At 44.0% G+C, this 18,713-nt stretch overlaps 1 pseudogene; it reads left to right on the top strand.

Moving 5' to 3' along the window:
* Window positions 1-207: 207 nt before the first annotated feature.
* LOC148161978 (phosphatidylinositol transfer protein beta isoform-like) overlaps window positions 208-18,713 on the top strand; it is a 35,317-nt pseudogene continuing 16,811 nt past the window's right edge.

Below are 18,713 nucleotides of genomic sequence, written 5' to 3'. Positions count from 1 at the left end.
TCACCAGGGTCACGGGGTTCACCAGGACCACCCGGCGCCCCCACCACAACGCCCACAGCACCTGTGCCTTCGTGTACCGCCCTCACGGCTCGCCCACCACCCGCCCCAGACCCCGTCTTGGATCCTCCCACCCTCCTCACGAGGCACAGAAGGACCTCAGAGCAACTTTAATAATGGGCAGATAAAACAAACGTCTGAAAGAGGAGGATGGGTAACCAAAACAAAGCTCAAAAGTAAACCTGACGGTAGGCTACAAATGCTCGCTGGAGCCGCGGGGGACCCCAAGTTTCATCTGTGGCCTAGTCCCCCACCCGCAGTCCTGGGGGAGGTCACTGAGAGGCGTCGCCCACCGGCTGACCCCATGCTCGCTCAGGGAATCTGAGGCTCCTCCCCCCGCCCCTGTCCCTGGGAAGCGGCTCTACCCACCCTTCCCACCCTGGGAGCCTTTCCAAGGACTCAGACGTGACAGAGCGTGTGGCCTGGAGACCATGTGGGCCCTGTAGTGCCCGAGCTCAGTTGAACCTCTGTAAAGTCGAGGTTCCACAGGCAGGGTTAGTACCTCCTCATCTCCCGGCTGCCCACGCTGGGCCTCAGAAGGAAGTCCCTTTGCTTACTTACCCTGCCACCTACCCAGGCTACTGGCCTCCGTATCGGGGTCTCCCAGCCCTCCCGGTGCTCCCGTCTGCAACTTCCCGCGACAACTCCTGACGTCGCGTGCCCACAAGCTCCGCCCCAGATCCCCGGATGGAGCGCGGATGAGCCAATGAGCTCAGCCCATTTCTGGACACGTGACACAGCCTGCCCAAGTGACTCTCTGCACCTGCGCGACGGCACTGCCGTCCGCGCTGGCTGGCCGGCGGTCGGGGTGTGAGGCGCTGTGCCTTCAGAGTCCGTGATGCGAGAGCGGAAGGCTCTGGAAACCCCGAGCTGGCTGTGGCCTGGCAGGGTGCCTCAGGCCTCGCCCCCACTCCCGGCACCGCGGCCTGGCGCCCGCCCCCGAACCTCCCGGTGCAGTCCTGAGGCCCGCGGACCCAGAGCAGGTGCGCCGCGGCGGAGACACTCTCTGGATTCCCAAGACCAATCAACGGTAAGCTGTCTCCTTAAATTCTGTTTATACTGATGACATGTGGAAGTGGTAATATTTTGGACGTATGGGGTTAAAACATCGTGTCAGTACTTACGTTGGCCTTTTCGCTTTTAAGTTTTGACGGGGCTGCTAGACACGCGTGAGCTGCGCAGGTGGCCCCGCTCTCGGTGGACGGCGAGGACGCGGGGTGGCCGGGTGACGTGTCTGTCCAGCCAGGGCAGTCCGGACAGCTCGCGGGGCTCCCTGGCTTTCCAGGAGCAACACGCGTCAGCCAGAGGGTCCGCCGCCCTCCGGGAAAATGTAACCCAAGGAAAAGACTACTCTCGGAATCTCAGCTGCCGTTCGAGGGAGGCGTGCCTAGGAAAAAGGGGTGCCTGTTTGCCGGCTGGCTCCGGATGGGTCAGCTGCGGGGTCTCGGGGGGTGGGGGGAGCTGTGCAGAGAAGGCAGGTGTTCCAGGGCTGGGGAATTCCAGGACAAATCTGAGGACGGGGCAAGAAATACTGAGAGTGTTTGGGGAACCCCCCAGTGACCAGTGGCGTGGTCAGTGGGTATTCCAAGAGCAATGACCGTCTGTCTAGGCCCCTGGAAGTTATTTTTAATTATTCTATGATGCAGAGGGCTTCCGCATTCTCCCCACTCTCTAGTTTAAAAAAAAAAAATTTAAAAACAAAAGTAGTTTGCTGTATTCACATATGCTGTATGTGAATAGGATCAGTTTATGGAACTGGTAAAGAAGTTTTTTTCCGTCTGGATCAACATGGAGCAGAACAGCCCACATTCACTAAAACTGCTAGCTAGGCGGCAAAGGCACCGGATAAACACCCCCAACCCCCACCGCTGACCCACCCATTCACCACTCTCTCCAGCTGCTGGGCAACAGGAGGGTTTTTTTCCTTTTGCAGAGTATGCGATTGGGGCCAGCACTGACCTTGCCCACATCTCAGAGGACTAGGAGGTCCCAGCTAACATCAGGGATATAATAGTAAAAGCCTAGTAATAATGGCAAAATAATACTCTGAAAATTATTTAGTAGTTTCCAACTACAATAGCTCTTCCTTCAGAAATGCTTAAGATTGGCGTCTATTTTGCTCTAGAGAGAACATTCCTTATTAGGGCAAAGTGAAAAGGAAAGCAACAATAGCCAAAAAGAGGCAGAAAATGAAAAGCCACAAGCTTCTACCGGCGTAGGGAATGCAATTTCTCTTTGCTCGTTCAAGAACAACTAGAATATACCGAGTACTCCATAAACAGCCGCTGTGGACTCACATGCTTTATCCCCCTCATTACAACATCAGTGTGTGATGCTGAAAATGGCCAATTCTATAGCAAAGAATCATTCCCCAGGGCAGCATCTGGGCCTCTGCTGTAGAAAATGCTTTGGAAACAGCATTGGGTTTCCTTCCAGATTCCTTAGGCCTCTGCCCAAGATGTGACCTGAGCTGATTCTCCAGAATCCATATAAAGAACGTTTTTACTTAATCTAGTCCAAATTCATACTGCTTTATTCAAAAGTTGTGTCCCTGAGGAGTTAAATATGCTACGTTTCTTCCTATCAACTCACCTGGTAATCCACTGTTTAAAGCTAACTAGGCCATCAAGCTCGGTAACAACATCCAGGGAACCCATGTTGTATTTCAGGCTGTGCTGTGCAGCTTACAAGCAGCTTTTCATTTTATCTTGGTAACACCATGAGGTAGGTATTTTTTATTATCCTCATTTTACACATGAGGAATGAAGAAACAGAAGTTAGGTAACTACCTTTTCAAAACAGAAGAGCAGACAAGAAAAAAGCCAGGTCTACTAACTACATGCTCATGAGGCACACGAGCCCACTTGCTGATACTCATCCCTTATGTTAATCACCTATAAACCCATTAGGAATAGTCGTTTGTTAACCTAACCTGGATTAGGTGCTTCCAGCTTCCAAGGATAACAAAGATAAAGTCAGGCCCCTTATGTCAAAAAAAATTCACCATCTGGCGGAGAATTATTTTGAAATGCAGGGGCTCAAACCCTCATTTATTTGTCTTCTGAATTTGAAATACTTTCTGTTCTCGGTTTGCCCATGTTAGGTTTTTGGTTGTTTTTGTTTTCTCTGAGCTTGGAGGCAGAAAGACCTGCAATCACAGACTGTAACTTTTTCATTGTTTCATCTTCTATTATATTTTGGATTCAGGACCACCTTTTCTGCCGACTGTTCCATTTGCACGTGTCTGCTGCACACATGCAAGTCCCAGTCAATGGGAAAGTAAAAGTTTTGTCAAACGAGTTTCATGACATTGCTGTATTTTACTGATTTCTAACTTTTGTGTTAGCTAGTGTGTGTAGACCAGTCTAAAGAGGCAGTCCAGGCTAACATGAGCTTTATTTCGCTTGTACAGTGTTTTACCGTTAATTCAATGTTTTAAAATTAGAGTTTATATAAAAATCCATACTTCTGGTTTCTTCTGAAAACTTGGAAGTTCTAGTAACAAAACACTGAGCCCACATGCCCACATGGCAACAAGGCCAGAGCTGAAAAGTAACCATCCCTTTTAGTAGGGTATGCCTACTCCAATTCCCCAGTCCCCACCATTCCCTAGAGTGTTCCTGTCACTGAGACTGTGCATGCACTTGTCATTAAGCATCCCACCTACCCTGTTTTCTTATGGTATGAGAGTATTTCTGTATCTGTGTCTTTATCCAAAGATGAAAAAAAAACTCAAGCTTTGTGATTATTTTTGTATCCAGTCTGCCTTGCTCATTTGCTTTGCCTGATCCCTGCAAATAGGCTCTAACCTGTAAGGTGGATAAATAAATTGTATTCCAAATCAGACTAGCAGGAGCATGTGTAATCAAGTCCTCCCGTGGAGCAAAAAAAGCGTGTGACTGAAAACTCTGTATTTCCCATGTGGATCACTTATCTATTGCTGTGTAACAAAACGTTCCCAAAACTCAGTAGCTTAAAACATCCACCTGTTTGGCTCTTCATTCTTTGGGTCAGCAGTTTGGGTTGGACTCAGCTACATAGCTCTTATATTGGTTACACCTGCTGGACTCATTCATGCATCTGTGGTCAATTGGTGGTCAGTGGCCTAACTCACATGCCTGCAGATTTGCTGGCTACAGGTTTAGGCAATGAAAGTCACTAGCTTTTGTGTCTTTCTTTGTCCAGAAGACTAGCCCTGGCTTGTTCCCGTCATGACTGTTAGGGGGTTCCTGAATTAGTCCCCTCCGTTGGCTATAACAAAATACCACAAACTGTGTGACTTCAATAACAGAAACATTCTCTCATGTTCTGAAGGCTAGAAGTCCAAGATCAAGGTTCTGGCAAGGTTGCTTTCTGGTGAGACCACGAGTCCTGGCTTGCAGACAGCTGCCTTCTTACTGTGTCCTCCTGCACATAGAGAATGTACTCGCTCTGGCATCTCCTCTTCTTCTTAACACACCAGCCCTATTGGATCAGGACCCTACCCCTATAACCCCATTTAACCTTAAGTACCTTCTTAAAGGCCCCATCCCCAAATAGAGTCACACTGGGGCTCAGGGCTTCAGCCTATGAATTTGGGGAGGACAAAGTTTAGTCTGCCACATGTCCCAAGAGCAACCAGAAGCCAAGCCCCTTAGGTAGCATTCACTGTTTTCTCATTGATCGAAACGAGTCCTGTAGCCAAGCTCTGAGTTGGTGTGGGACGGGACTACCCACGTGCATGGATACAGGGAGGCATGAGCAACTGGGGAACCATGATGGGAACAACCCACCAGACGCCAGGCCAATTCTCTTGAACTACTATATATTCAAACCATTTTACTGTTTTTTTTTAAAGATTTTATTTATTCATTTATTTGAGAGAGAGCGCGCATACAGAGTGGGGGAGGGCAGAGGGAAAGAATCTCAAGCAGACACTGCACTGAGTGCAGAACCCAAAATGGGGCTCCATCTCACCACCCTGAAATCATGACCTGAGTGGAAATCAACAGCTGGCCACTTGACCGACTGAGACACCCAGGGGCTCCTAAATCGTTTTATTTTAAACCAATGCAGTGGTAGTACTGACACTTACTATCTAACATTCAGTTGTGGTCTGCTGATTGTTGTAAGCAGATCATGGACACACCTTCTGCTTCCAACGGCTGGTTGAGGGGTGGGCATGGACCCAGTGCAGGACAAAATGGGAATGTTTGCTGGGGGTATTTGTAGGAAATACAATAAATACAGTACAATAGGGTGGCGCAAGATGGCGGAGGAGTAGGAAACCTGGATTTCATCTGGTCTCAGTGATTCAGCTGGATAGTGATCAAACCATTCTGAACACCTACAGACTCAACAGGAGATCGAAGAAAAGAATGGCAACAACTCTGAACAGAAAAGCAACCACTTTCTGGAAGGTGGGACGTGCGGAGAAGTGAATCCAAGGCGATATTCGGGAGGATAGAGGGCGGGGGAGGGGGCCTCCGTCGGCCGCTTCTGCTGCAGAGCACAAAATCGAAACATTTAGAAGTCAGCTCCGCTGAGTGACGTCACTCCAGTGGCTAAGCGGGAGGTGGAACCCTCACGGGACAGAGTGGTCTCGGGATCCTCGGGTCACAGAAAGACCGGGCGTGCCCGAGTGTGGCAGAGCTCCCAGGTATTGGAGCGAGGAAGCCGGCTGCAAAGACGGAGCCAAGGCGTTGGCTCTCAGCTGGGGGTTCCCATAAACCGTGATCCGCTGCACAGTCGGGCCACTGCTCCTCCAGCAGGGACCCAACGAGCGGCAGATCTGGGGAGACTCTCCTTCCTCCCCGGGGAGGAGCGGCGCGGGAGTGCACCGCAGGGATCTGCTGGGTTTGGAAACTCCACACGGGGTCGGGTGCCAGAGATAGAAACGCTCCGTCACAGGCTGGGTGAGCACGGAGCGCGGCCGGAGACCAGGGAGACGGGAGTGACTGACTGCTTTTCTCTGGGGGCGCACTGAGGAGCGGCCCCGAGTTCTCAGCTCCTCCGGGGCAGAGATTGGGAGGCTGCCATTTTCACTCTCATCCAACAAAGCTGTACGGAAAGCATGCAAGAAACAAAAGCTCCCCGAGAGTAAACCCGAGCAGATTACTTAGCCCTGATCAGAAAAGGGTGGGGCGATTCCGCCTCAGACAAAGACATTTGGGAACCATGGCAACAGGTCCCTCCCCCAGAAGATCAGCAAAAACAGCCAGCCAAGACCAAGTTTACCGATCAATGAGAATGGCAGAACTCCAGCACTAGGGGAATACTGCACATAGAATTCATGGTTTTTTTTACCATGATTCTGTAGTCTTTCAGTGTTAATTTTTTTAACTGTCTTTTTTTTTTAATTTTACTTTTTCCCTTTTCCAACCAACATCTTATCAATCCCTTTTTAAAAAAAATTCTTTTTAATTTCTAGAGTCATAATCTATCCATTCATAGTAGTTACCCTTATTTTTGGCATATATATATGTTCTCTCCTTAAAATTTTGAGATACAGTTTCTTCTAACAGATCAAAATATACCCTAAATATCTACTGTATGCCTTTGTTCTAGGCTCCTGCCTGATCACATTCTCTCCCCCTTTTTTCTTTCTTTTTTTAAATCCTCTTCTTTTTTCAAACAGCTTCTTATCAATTCCTTTTAAAATTTTTTTTATATTTTCATTACAGTCATATTCCATCCCTTCATCATATCAACCTTTGTACATATTTAAGTCCTTCTTTCTTTAAAATTTTGGAAGGCACATTCTTCTAATGGAACAAAATACACCCAAAATCTAGTGTGTGGCACTGATCTATGCACCAGCCTGATCATATTTGATCATATTGTGTTTTGTTTTGTTCTCTTTTTGTTTTTATCTTTTTTGTTTTTTTTTTTTCACTGTTTCTTTTTTCTTTCTTCGCCTTTCTTTTCCCCTGGTTTCAGGTCTTCTCTGATTTGTTTTGAGTATACTTTCTGGGGACATTGTTACCCTGTTAGCAATTTGTTCTCTCAATCATCTGTTCTCCTCTGGACAAAATGACAAGATGGAAAAAAATCAACAACAACAACAACAACAAAAGAGGTAGTACCGTCTGCCAGGGACCTACTCAGTACAGACATTAGTAAGATGTTGGACCTAGAGTTCACAATCATGATTTTTAAGATACTAGCTGGGCTTGAAAAAAGCATGGAAGGTATTAGAGAAACCCTTTCTGGAGAAATGAAAGAACTACAATCTAACCAAGTCGAAATCAAAAAGGCTATTAAGGAGGTGCAATCAAAAATGGGGGCACTAACTGCTAGGATAAATGAGGCAGAAGAGAGAATCAGCGATATAGAAGACCAAATGATGGAAAATAAAGAAGCTGAGAAAAAGAGAGATAAACAACTACTGGATCACGAGGGCAGATTCGAGATATAAGCGATACAATAAGACGAAACAACATTAGAATAATTGGGATCCCAGAAGAAGAAGAAAGAGAGAGAGGGGCAGAAGGTATGTTGGAGCAAATTATACCAGAGAACTTCCCTAATGTGGGGAAGGAAACAGGCATCAAAATCCGAGAGGCACAGAGAACCCCTCTCAAAATCAATAAAAATAGGTCAACACCCCGACATGTAATAGTAAAATTTATGAGTCTCAGAGACAAAGAGAAAATCCTGAGAGCAGCTCGGGAGAAGAAGTATAGGTATAGGTATATAACCTGTAATGAAGAAACATTAAATTGGCAACAGACCTATCCACAGAGACGTGGCAGGCCACAAAGGACTGGCATGATATATTCAGAGCACTAAACAAGAAAAATATGCAGCCAAGGATACTATATCCATCTAGTCTGTCATTGAAAATAGAAGGAGAGATAAAAAGCTTCCAGGACAAACAAAAACTAAAGGAATTTGCAAACACAAAACCAACCCTACAAGAAATATTGAAAGGGGTCCTCTAAGCAAAGAGAGCACCTAAAACCAGCATGGACCAGAAAGGATCATAGACAATATACAGCTAACAGTCAACTTACAGGCAATATAGTGGCACTAAGTTCATAACTTTCAGTAGTTACCCTGAATGTAAATGGGTAAATGCTCCAATCAAAAGACACAGGCTATCAGATTAGATTAAAAAACAAGACTTGTCGATACGCTGTCTGCAAGAGACTCATTTTAGACCCAAAGACACCCCCAAATTGAAAGGGAGTGGAAAAACATTTACCATGCTAATGGACACCAAACGAAAGCTGGGGTGGCAATCTTTATATCAGAGAAATTAGATTTTAAACCAAAGACTGTAATAAGAGACAAGGAAAGACACTGTATCCTACTTAAAGGGTCTATCCAACAAGAAGATCTAACAGTTGTAAATATCTATGCCACTAACATGGAGCAGCCAATTATATAAGGCAATTAATAACAAAAGCAAAGAAACACATTGACAACAATACAATAATAGTGGGGGACGTTAACACCCCCCTGACTGAAATGGACAGATCATCTAAGCAAAAGATGAACAAGGAAATAAAGACTTTAAATGACACACTGGACCAAATGGACTTCACAGACATATTCAGAACATTCCATCCCAAAGCAACGGAATACACATTCTTCTCTAGTGCCCATGGAACATTCTCCAGGCTTGATCACATCCTAGGTCACAAATCAGGTCTCCACCAGTACCAAAAGATTGGGATTATTCCCTGCATATTTTCAGACCACAGTGCTTTGAAACTAGAACTCCATCACACGAGGAAAGTCGGAAAGAATTGAAATACATGGAGGCTAAAGAGCATCCTACTAAAGAATGAATGGGTCAACCAGGAAATTAAAGAAGAATTAAAAAAATTCATGGAAACAAAAGAAAATGAAAATACAACTTTTCAAAATCTTTGGGATGCAGCTAAGGCAGTCCTGAGAGGAAAGTATAGAGCAATACAAGCCTTTCTCAAGAAACAAAAAGGTCTCAAATACACAACCTAACCCTACACCTAAAGGAGCTAGAGAAAAAAACAGCAAATAAAGCCTAAACCCAACAGGAGAAGAGAAATAATAAAGATCAGAGCCGAAATCAATGAAATAGAGATCAAAAGAACAGTAGAACACATCAACGGAACTAGGAGCTGGTTCTTTGAAAGAATGAACAAGATTGATAAACCCCTGGCCAGACTTATCCAAAAGAAAAGAGAAATGACCCAAATCAACAAAATCATGAACGAAAGAGGAGCGATCACAACTAACGCCAAAGAAATACAATTATAAGAACATATTATGAGCAACTCTGTACCAGCAAATTAGATAACCTGGAAGAAATGGATGCATTTCTAGAGATGTATCAACTACCAAAATGGAACCAGGAAGGAGTAGAAAACTTGAAGAGACCTATAACCACTAAGGAAATTGAAGCAGTCATCAGAAATCTCCCAACAAACAAAAGCCCAGGGCCAGGTGGCTTCCCAGGGGAATTCTACCAAACATTTAATGAGAAATTAATATTTATTCTCCTGAAACTGTTCCAAAAAATAGAAATGGAAGGAAAACTTCCAAACTCGTTTTATGAGGCCACCATTACCTTGATCCCCAAACCAGAAAAAGACCCCATCAAAAAGGAGAATTAGACTAATATCCTTGATGAACATGGACGCAAAAATTCTCACCAAAATACTAGCCAGTAGGATCCAACACTACATTAAAAGGATCATTCACCACGATCAAGTGGGATATATCCCTGGGCTGCAAGGTTGGTTCAACATCCGCAAATCAATCAACGTGCTACAATACATTAACAAAAGAAAGAACAGGAACCATATGATCCTCTCAATAGATGCAGAAAAGGCATTTGACAAAGTACAGCATCCTTTCTTGATCAAAAGGCTTCAGAGTATAGGGATAGAGGGTACCTACCTCAATATCCTAGAAGCCATCTATGAAAAACCTACAGCGAATATCATTCTCAATGGGGAAAGGCTGAGAACTTTGCCCCTAAGGTCAGGAATGCGGCAGGGATGTCCACTCTCACCAGTGCTATTCAACATAGTATTAGAAGTCCTAGCCACCGCAATCAGACAACAAGAAGAAATCAAAGGCATCCAAATCGGCCAAGAAGAAGTCAAACTCTCACTCGTTGTAGATGATATGATACTTTATGTGGAAAATCCAAAAGACTCCACCCCAAAACTGCTAGAACTCATTCAGGATTCAGTAAAGTGGCAGGATATAAGATCAATGTACAGAAATCAGTAGCATTCCTATACACCAACAACAAGACTGAAGAGAGAGAAATGAAGGAGTCGATCCCATTTAAAACTGCACCCAAACCATAAGATACCTAGGAATAAATCTAACCAAAGAGGCAAAGGATCTGTACTCAGAAAACTATAAAAGACTCATGAAAGAAATTGAGGAAGACGGAAATGGAAAAACGTTCCATGCTCATGGAGTAGAAGGACAAATATTGGGAAGGTGTCAATGCTACCTAGAGCAATCTACATATTCAGTGCAATCCCCATCAAAACACCATCCACTTTGTTCAAAGAAGTGGAACAAATAATCCTAAAATTTGTATGGAACCAGAAGAGAGCCCGAATAGTCAGAGGAATGTTGAAAAAGAAAAGCAAAGCTGGCAGCATCACAATTCCGGACTTCCAGCTCTATTACAAAGCTGTCATCATCAAGACAGTATGGTACTGGCACAAAAACAGACACATAGATCAACGGAGCAGAATAGAGAGCCCAGAAATGGACCCTCAATTACATGGTCTACTAATCTTTGACAAAGCAGGAAAGAATGTCCAATGGAAAAAAAGACAGTCTCTTCAACAAATGGTGTTGGGAGAATTGGACAGCCACATGCAGAAGAATGAAACTGGACCATTTCCTTACACCACATGCAAAAATAGACTCCAAATGGTTGAAAGACCTCAATGTGAGACAGGAGTCCATCAAAATCCTAAAGGAGAACACAGGCAGCAACCTCTTCGACCTCAGCCGCAGCAAATTCTTCCTAGAAACATCGCCAAAGGCAAGGGAAGCAAGGGCAAAAAAGGACTATTGGGATTTCATCCAGATAAAAAGCTTTTGCACAGCAAAAGAAACAGTCAACAAAACTAAAAGACAACCGACGGTATGGGAGAAGATATTTGCAAATGACGTATCAGATAAAGGGCTAGTATCCAAAATCTATAAAGAACTTATCAAACTCAACACCCAAAGAACAAATAATCCAGTCAAAAAATGGGCAGAAGATATGAGCAGACATTTTTCCAAAGAAGACATCCAAATGGCCAACAGACACATGAAAAAGTGCTCAACATCGCTCGGCATCAGGGAAATCCAAAACAAAACCTCAATGAGATACCACCTCACACCAGTCAGAATGGCTAAAATTAACAAGTCAGGAAACGACAGATGTTGGTGAGGATGCAGACAAGGGGGATCCCTCCTACACTGTTGGTGGGAATGCAAGCTGGTGCAACCACTCTGGAAAACAGTATGGAGTTTCCTCAAACAGTTGAAAATAGAGCTACCATACGATCCAGCAATTGCACTATTGGGTATTTACCCCAAAGATACTAATGTAGGGATCCGAAGGGGTACATGCACCCCAATGTTTATAGCAGCAATGTCCACAATAGCCAAACTGTGGAAAGAGACAAGATGTCCGTTGACAGATGAATGGATAAAGGACAAGTGGTATATATACACAATGGAATATTATGCAGCCATCAAAAGAATGAGATCTTGCCATTTGCAACCACATGGATGGAACTGGAGGGTGTTATGCTGAGTGAAATAAGTCAATCAGAGAAAGACATGTATCATATGACCTCACTGATATGAGGAATTCTTAATCTCAGGAAACAAACTGAGGGTTGCTGGAGTGGTGGGGGGTGGGAGGGATGGGGTGGCTGGGTGATAGACATTGGGGAGGGTATGTGCTATCGTGAGCACTGTGAATTGTTCAAGACTGTTGAATCACAGATCTGTACCTCTGAAACAAATAATACAATATATGTTAAGGAAAAAAAAAGCAGGAGGGGAAGAATGAAGGGTGGGAAATCGTAGGGGGAGATGAACCATGGGAGATGATGGACTCTGAAAAACAAACTGAGGGTTCTAGAGGGGAGGGAGTGGGGCGATGGGTCAGCCTGGTGATGAGTATTAAAGAGGGCACGTTCTGTATGGAGCACTGGGTGTTATACACAAACAATGAATCATGGAACACTACATTAAAAACTAATGATGTAATATATGGTGATTAACATAAAAATTTTTTAAAAATACACTACAATAATACCACAATATAAATAATAAATAATATAAAATAATATATATAAAATAATCCCTAAACCCCCAAGAAAAGGGGGAAGAAACGGTCCCTCTTTTTTCAGACATTGTTGTGTCTGTGTGTGATGCCTAAGAAGCTATAGCCATGCCACTGTCCAGTCGAGGATGAAGCCTATACCCAGAAGGGAAGGGAGCCCAGAGAAATGCAGATAAAAGCTCCTGATGTCCATGCCCAGATCCCATTTGCCTCTGGATTTCTGTTGCGCAGCCTCATAAATGTCCTTCTGTAGATTGGCCTGAGTCCCTGTGTTCTTTTACTTATGCATGGATACTAATTGGATTGGTCAACCAATGAGGAACCATAGAGGGCATACAGCCTTCCTGGGAAGCCTGGGACCTTATTCACACACTGGCCCAGGGCAGGTTCTTGTCTCAGCTTCCTTCTCTGAAAAAGCAGGAAATGCCTCTTCTATACGCCCTAAGCAAGGCTTTATGATCAGGTGAAATAATGCATGTGGAAACATTTCAAGCTGTATAAATTGTCAAATCAATGTAAAGAAGAGAGAAGACAGCCTATTTAAAGATGAAAGGATTGACAGTTAATAGCTAGAATTATGTCATATCAGCAATCCATCCCTTTAGTCAAGTCAGTAAGAGGACTTGTCAAATGTGTTTACAGTTACAGAGAACAAAACAACCACATACTATACAACAGACCTCCAGCTATAATTAATTTCTCAATTAAATAAAGATAGTCTTAGTATTGTGTGTGAGCTGAGTAGGAAAGGTAGGGGCAGTAGGTGGACCAGGTCTGTATCAGTGAGGAGAATTTCAGCTGCAAGCCAACACCCAGCTTGCCCTGACTTAGAAAATAAAGGAATCGTTTGGCTCAACTATATAGAGTCGGCAGCATGGCATCTACCAGATTTCTGGGGAGGTGTGACTCAGTGATTCAATTAGGGACTCAAGCACCCAGCTCTCTCTCTGTGCTTCTGCTTCTCATGGTATCAGCCTCACATTCACAAATGTCCAGCCAGTAATTGCTAGATGCATCATCAAGGAAGGTCATGTATAGTCATTGCACGTTGCTTGGAAAGAAAAGCATTGTTCAATGCAAATATTTAAAATATATTCCAATTTTTATAATATTGAATCAAGGTTCCTTTATTTTTCAATATTTTGGGAGCCTCGAGAACTGGATAAGACTCCAGACTTCCTTGATCACAGAGTTGTCCTGTGGTACTGATGCAACCAATGATTAGTCCTGAAACCATTTGCTTGAAAACTTTCTTCCTGGAGTGCAGTTTGTCTTAGTTTTGGTAAACACAAATTTGGAAATCTGCATTAGTCAAACAGGGCTTAAATGCCCCTGCATCAGATCCCCACCTCCACCCCACACATAAAAGAAATCTGTGTACCTGATGTGATAGCAACAGGGACCAATTCTAAAATCTCCCACTGAGATTTAAGGAAGTAAATAAAAAGAAGGAAGACCATGTTTACATTAATTTATCATCCACAGTAGTTAGAATGCTTATTAGAATGGCATTTCTAAAGAATTTTAAATTGGCACAGGTCTTCTGATCCATTACATGCGTGATTTCCCTGCACCAGGCATAGATGTTAAGACAATGGTCTTTACCATTTATCCAAAGAAGACATCCAAATGGTCAACAGACACATGAAAAAGTGCTCCACATCGCTCAGCATCAGGGAAATCCAAATCAAAACCTCAATGAGATACCACCTCACACCAGTCAGAATGGCTAAAATTAACAAGTCAGGATACGACAGATGTTGGCGGGGATGTGGAGAAAGGAGAAGCCTCCTACCCTGTTGGTGGGAATGCAAGCTGGTGCAGCCACACTGGATAAGAGTATGCAGGTTCCTCAAACAGTTGAAAATAGAGCTACCCTACGATCCAGCAATTGCACTACTGGGTATTTACCACAAAGATACAAATGTAGGGATCCGAAGGGGTACGTGCACCCCAATGTTTATAGCAGCAATGTCCACAATAGCCAAACTGTGGAAAGAGCCAAGATGTCCGTCGACAGATGAATGGATAAAGAAGACATACAATGGAATATTATGCAGCCATCAAAAGGAATGAGATCTTGTCATTTGCAACGACGTGGATGGAACTGGAGGGTATTATGCTGAGTGAAATAAGTCAAGTCAGAGAAAGACATGTATCATATGACCTCACTGATATGAGGAATTCTTAATCTCAGGAAACAAACTGAGGGTTGCTGGAGTGGGGATGGGGTGGGAGGGATGGGGTGGCTGGGTGATAGACATTGGGGAAGGTATGTGCCATGGTGAGCGCTATGAATTGTGCAAGACTGTTGAATCACAGATCTGTACCTCTGAAACAAATAATGCAATATATGTTAAGAAAAAAAAGAGGATAGCAGGAGGGGAAGAATGAAGGGGGGTAAATTGGAGGGGGAGACGATCCATGAGAGACGATGGACTTTGAAAAACAAACTGAGGGTTCTAGAGGGGAGGGGTGTGGGGGGATGGGTTAACCTGGTGATGGGTATTAAAGAGGGCACGTTCTGCGTGGAGCACTGGGTGTTACGCACAAACAATCATGGAACACTACATCAAAAGCTAATGATGTAATGTATGGTGATTAACATGACAATAAAACATTTGAAGAAAAAAAAGACAATGGTCTTGACACTCACGTAAATATTTTCCTGCTGACTTCTATGTCGAAGGTTGACAGTGAGCTTGGCGTATAAGAACCCGAGATAGCTGGGTGCTAACAAACATAAGCCACATCCCCAGGGTTTTTGAACCACCATGGTCTGGTCTTTCTCAACCCAATTAAATAATGTATTTCTGTACATAAGCAAGCCAAATACCAAATGGAAATCATTTTAGATATTCAGAAGCATCAGCAAACCTTGGTCTCTAGTCAAACAGAAAGAAACAGCCATCAAGGGGGCGCCTGAGTGGCTCAGTCGTTAAGCATCTGCCTTCGGCTCAGGTCATGATCCTGGGGTCCTGGGACTGAGCCCCGCATCGGGCTCCCTGCTCCGTGGGAAGCCTGCTTCTCCCTCTCCCACTCACCCCACTCCCCCTGCTTGTGTTCCCTTTCTTGCTGTGTCTCTCTCTGTCAAATAAATAACATCTTTAAAAAAAAAGCCATCAATTAAAGACTATCCTGATGCTACATAACATCAGACGAAATAAACTACCCTTTTCAGAGATTTATACCTGTGCTTCTCGAACTAAGGTGCTTTAGGACAAAAGTCTTAAAATCAAATATTTTTAACCTTTTCACTCTATCAGTAGATCTAGGAATAAAACTCTGTTTAAACACGAAAAGTTCCCCTTTGACTTATTCTGATGAGTCACCTGTTATAAGCAGGCCGAATCTATTAACACCAGGAGCCATATATTTGTACCCCAATTCTGAGACCAATAACCAGTGTCTGTGTTGGGGGGTTTCCCCCTAAAACACCCCTAAGCAATTCTCCAGGACACCAGCTGGGTGGTGTCCTATCATTGAACTCAATTCTGGCAGTGTCTACTGGGAGACAGCATCATATTCCCCATGTGAAGGGCTCAGTCCTGTGTGACACCCTTCCCTCCTCCACTTCAGATGCCAGTCACAAGCCCAAGTTGTTAAACTTGACCAACCTGGGTGGACTACAAACTGGAGGTTCCAACAACACCCTCCTTGTGCTCAAATGATTTGCTATAGCAGCTCACAGAGCTCAGAAACATTTTACTTACTAAATGACCGGTTTAGGGGCACCTGGGTGGCTCAGTTGTTAAGCGCCTGCCTTCAGCTCAGGTCATGATCCCAGGGTCCTGGGATCGAGCCCCGCATCGGGCTCCCTGCTCTGCTGGAAGTCTGCTTCTCCCTCTCCCACTCTCCCCACTCCCCCTGCTTGTCTTCCCTCTCTCACTGTGTCTCTCTCTGTCAAATAAAATCTTTAAAATAAATAACTTGTTTATTGCCAAAGATATTAGAGGATATGCATGAACAGCCAGACTGATGAGCTGCATAGGGTGAGGTATATGGGAAGGGGCATGGAGCTTCCATGCTGTCAATGAGCACACCACTCTCCCCAGCTCCACGTGTTCACCAACCAAAAGAACTCCAAGCCTGTCCTTTGGGTTTTTATGGAGGCTTCATTACATAGGCCTGATTAGTTAACTCTCTGGCCAATGGTGATTGATTCGACTTCCACTCTCTCCCCTCTCCTGAGATTAAAGGGTGGGACTGAACATTCCAACCCTTGAATCACAATGTTGGTTCCCCTGGCAGCCAGCCCCTCCCTTCTTAGGTGCAAAAGCTATCTCATTAACATAACAAAAGACACTTAGGAAATTCCAAGGGTTTTAGGAACTCTGGGCCTGAAAAACCAAATATATATTTATAATTATAAATCATTGTATCGCACCAGTGCACGTTCATAATATTTCTATTTGTATCCCCAATGCATAGCAAATCATTTAGCATATAGTCAGTACTCAATACATGTGAGCTAAAGTTTTACTAGACTTAAAACTACCCACCTGTAGGACACTTCACTGAACATCTTATCTTCAAACATCACTTAGATACCACCTTTCCCAGGTGGCTGACCATATCTTTATGGATGTGTCACAGGCATTGTTTGACCAAGTAGAAAGTCATAGTGCAGCATTTTTCATGTTCTCCAGTAAGTCATTCCATCAGGTAGCCTTTGACAGTGCCAAAGCAAGAATGAATAAGCAATTGTCAAATGCTCCCCCTCAGGGAAGATATCTAGTGGGGATTTGCTTTAACATTGCTAAAATCTCAAAGAACAAAAAGCTTCTTTTTTATAAGCCTTTAGAAAAACTAAAGATCTGCCAGAAAAGGCACATCTGACAGACTGCCTTTGCATCCTCCAAGGAAGAAACAAACCAGATCAAGAGTTTGGCACCTGTGCTCTCATCAAACCCCTCCTCCTCTTACCTCTAAATACAGAGCAGCAAAGCTTCCATAAGCTTCCAAAGTCAGGCCTGCTACCATTCCCTTAACCTGCAAGTGACCAGGTTAGGCCATATTAATGTTGGAAAAGACATGAGGATTCAAAGCCAACAGCTAAGAAAGAATTCTTGAGACGTCTTTGGTGCAAAAAGGTGGTGTTACTAAAGCATGGGGACAGGACCCGTGGGCAGGAAGAGCGGCCCTGGGGTCATGAGGAGGGGCCCAGTATATACTTTGAAGTTGGGAGGGGGTTAGTCTTTCCTTAGGTCTCTAAGGAGACTTAGAGTCTCCTTAAGTCTCTAAGGAATTTTGGAAGCACGGTTTCCAGGACCTTGAGGGAGCTAGCTATTGTTGGGAAAAGGTCATTTATTCCCATCTAAAAAAAACCTTTGTTTGAGAACCTTCAGATGTGTATATGCTTGGGGAGTGATTGCCAACACATATCTTGGGGGGTTTAGAGATAAAAGGAAATTTCTCAAGGAATTTTTACATGTTAAAGAAGACTTACAGGATCCTGGGGGTCAGGCCAAGGTTGCCTTTTGCCCTTAGCAAAGTGTTAATATCCAGGCAGTTAAGTCCCTAGAGGAATGTCACTCTGCCTATTTCAAGGACTTGTCAGTGACCTGTAAGTAGTAAGGAAATTTAATAATTTTTCCTCTCCCTTTGTTTCCCACATCAATACCCTGTAGTGATTTGTATATATAAAATGACTTCACCTTCTGCAATAGATGTCCAATGTGGCATTTGCCTGCCTGGCGTGCATTTCCCCTTTCTAAGTAGCAAGGTATGAGGTTCCATCAAAGAACCACCCTCCACTGTTTATGGGTTGAACCCATAATATGATTCCAGAGCTATATGGAGGACCCAAACTTGACAAAGGGACAACATGCTCCTGGCTAAGTGATGTATTTAGGGATACAAATGTGACAGAAGTAAGGCAAACAAAAAGTTAGGGCCTTTTCAGTTGGGTAAGATGTGGCTGAAGCTACTGGTGACCTCCTGTGCCACTAGGGTAGAAAGAGTCTGCCAGGGAATGAAGTTGACACAGAAAACAGCAGAGCCAAGAGACTAGAGGAACAGATTCCTGAAGACATCCCTGTGCATCTGGTCAACCCTGCCTAAGAAGCTGGCCTCTGCTTATTCCATTCACTGAGGAAATATATTCCCTTTTAAAAGGAAAAATGAACCTATTTTTTGGACTGGATTTCAGTAACAGCTACCTGGAAGACTTTTAAGAACAACAGTATCTGTAGGGAAGTTCACAGAAAGACCTTTTAGGGAAAATAAATCAATTAAGCTTTGTAAACAAGTTAATTAGATCAGGAATATGGTTTGGGCTGTTTCAGTGCAATCCTTTTTAACAAATTCAATTTATCTGTCTTACAGTTATAGACACTGTGGAGGTATTTATCTGTAGTGTTCTGAAACC

The sequence above is a fragment of the Eumetopias jubatus genome, unplaced genomic scaffold, assembly GCF_037043125.1.
Source record: "Eumetopias jubatus isolate StellerSeaLion01/CBP00866 unplaced genomic scaffold, mEumJub1_p1.0 scaffold_32, whole genome shotgun sequence".
Lineage (NCBI taxonomy): Eukaryota > Metazoa > Chordata > Mammalia > Carnivora > Otariidae > Eumetopias > Eumetopias jubatus.
Note: the sequence above shows the minus strand (reverse complement) of the source record. Positions and strands in the feature narration are given on the sequence as shown.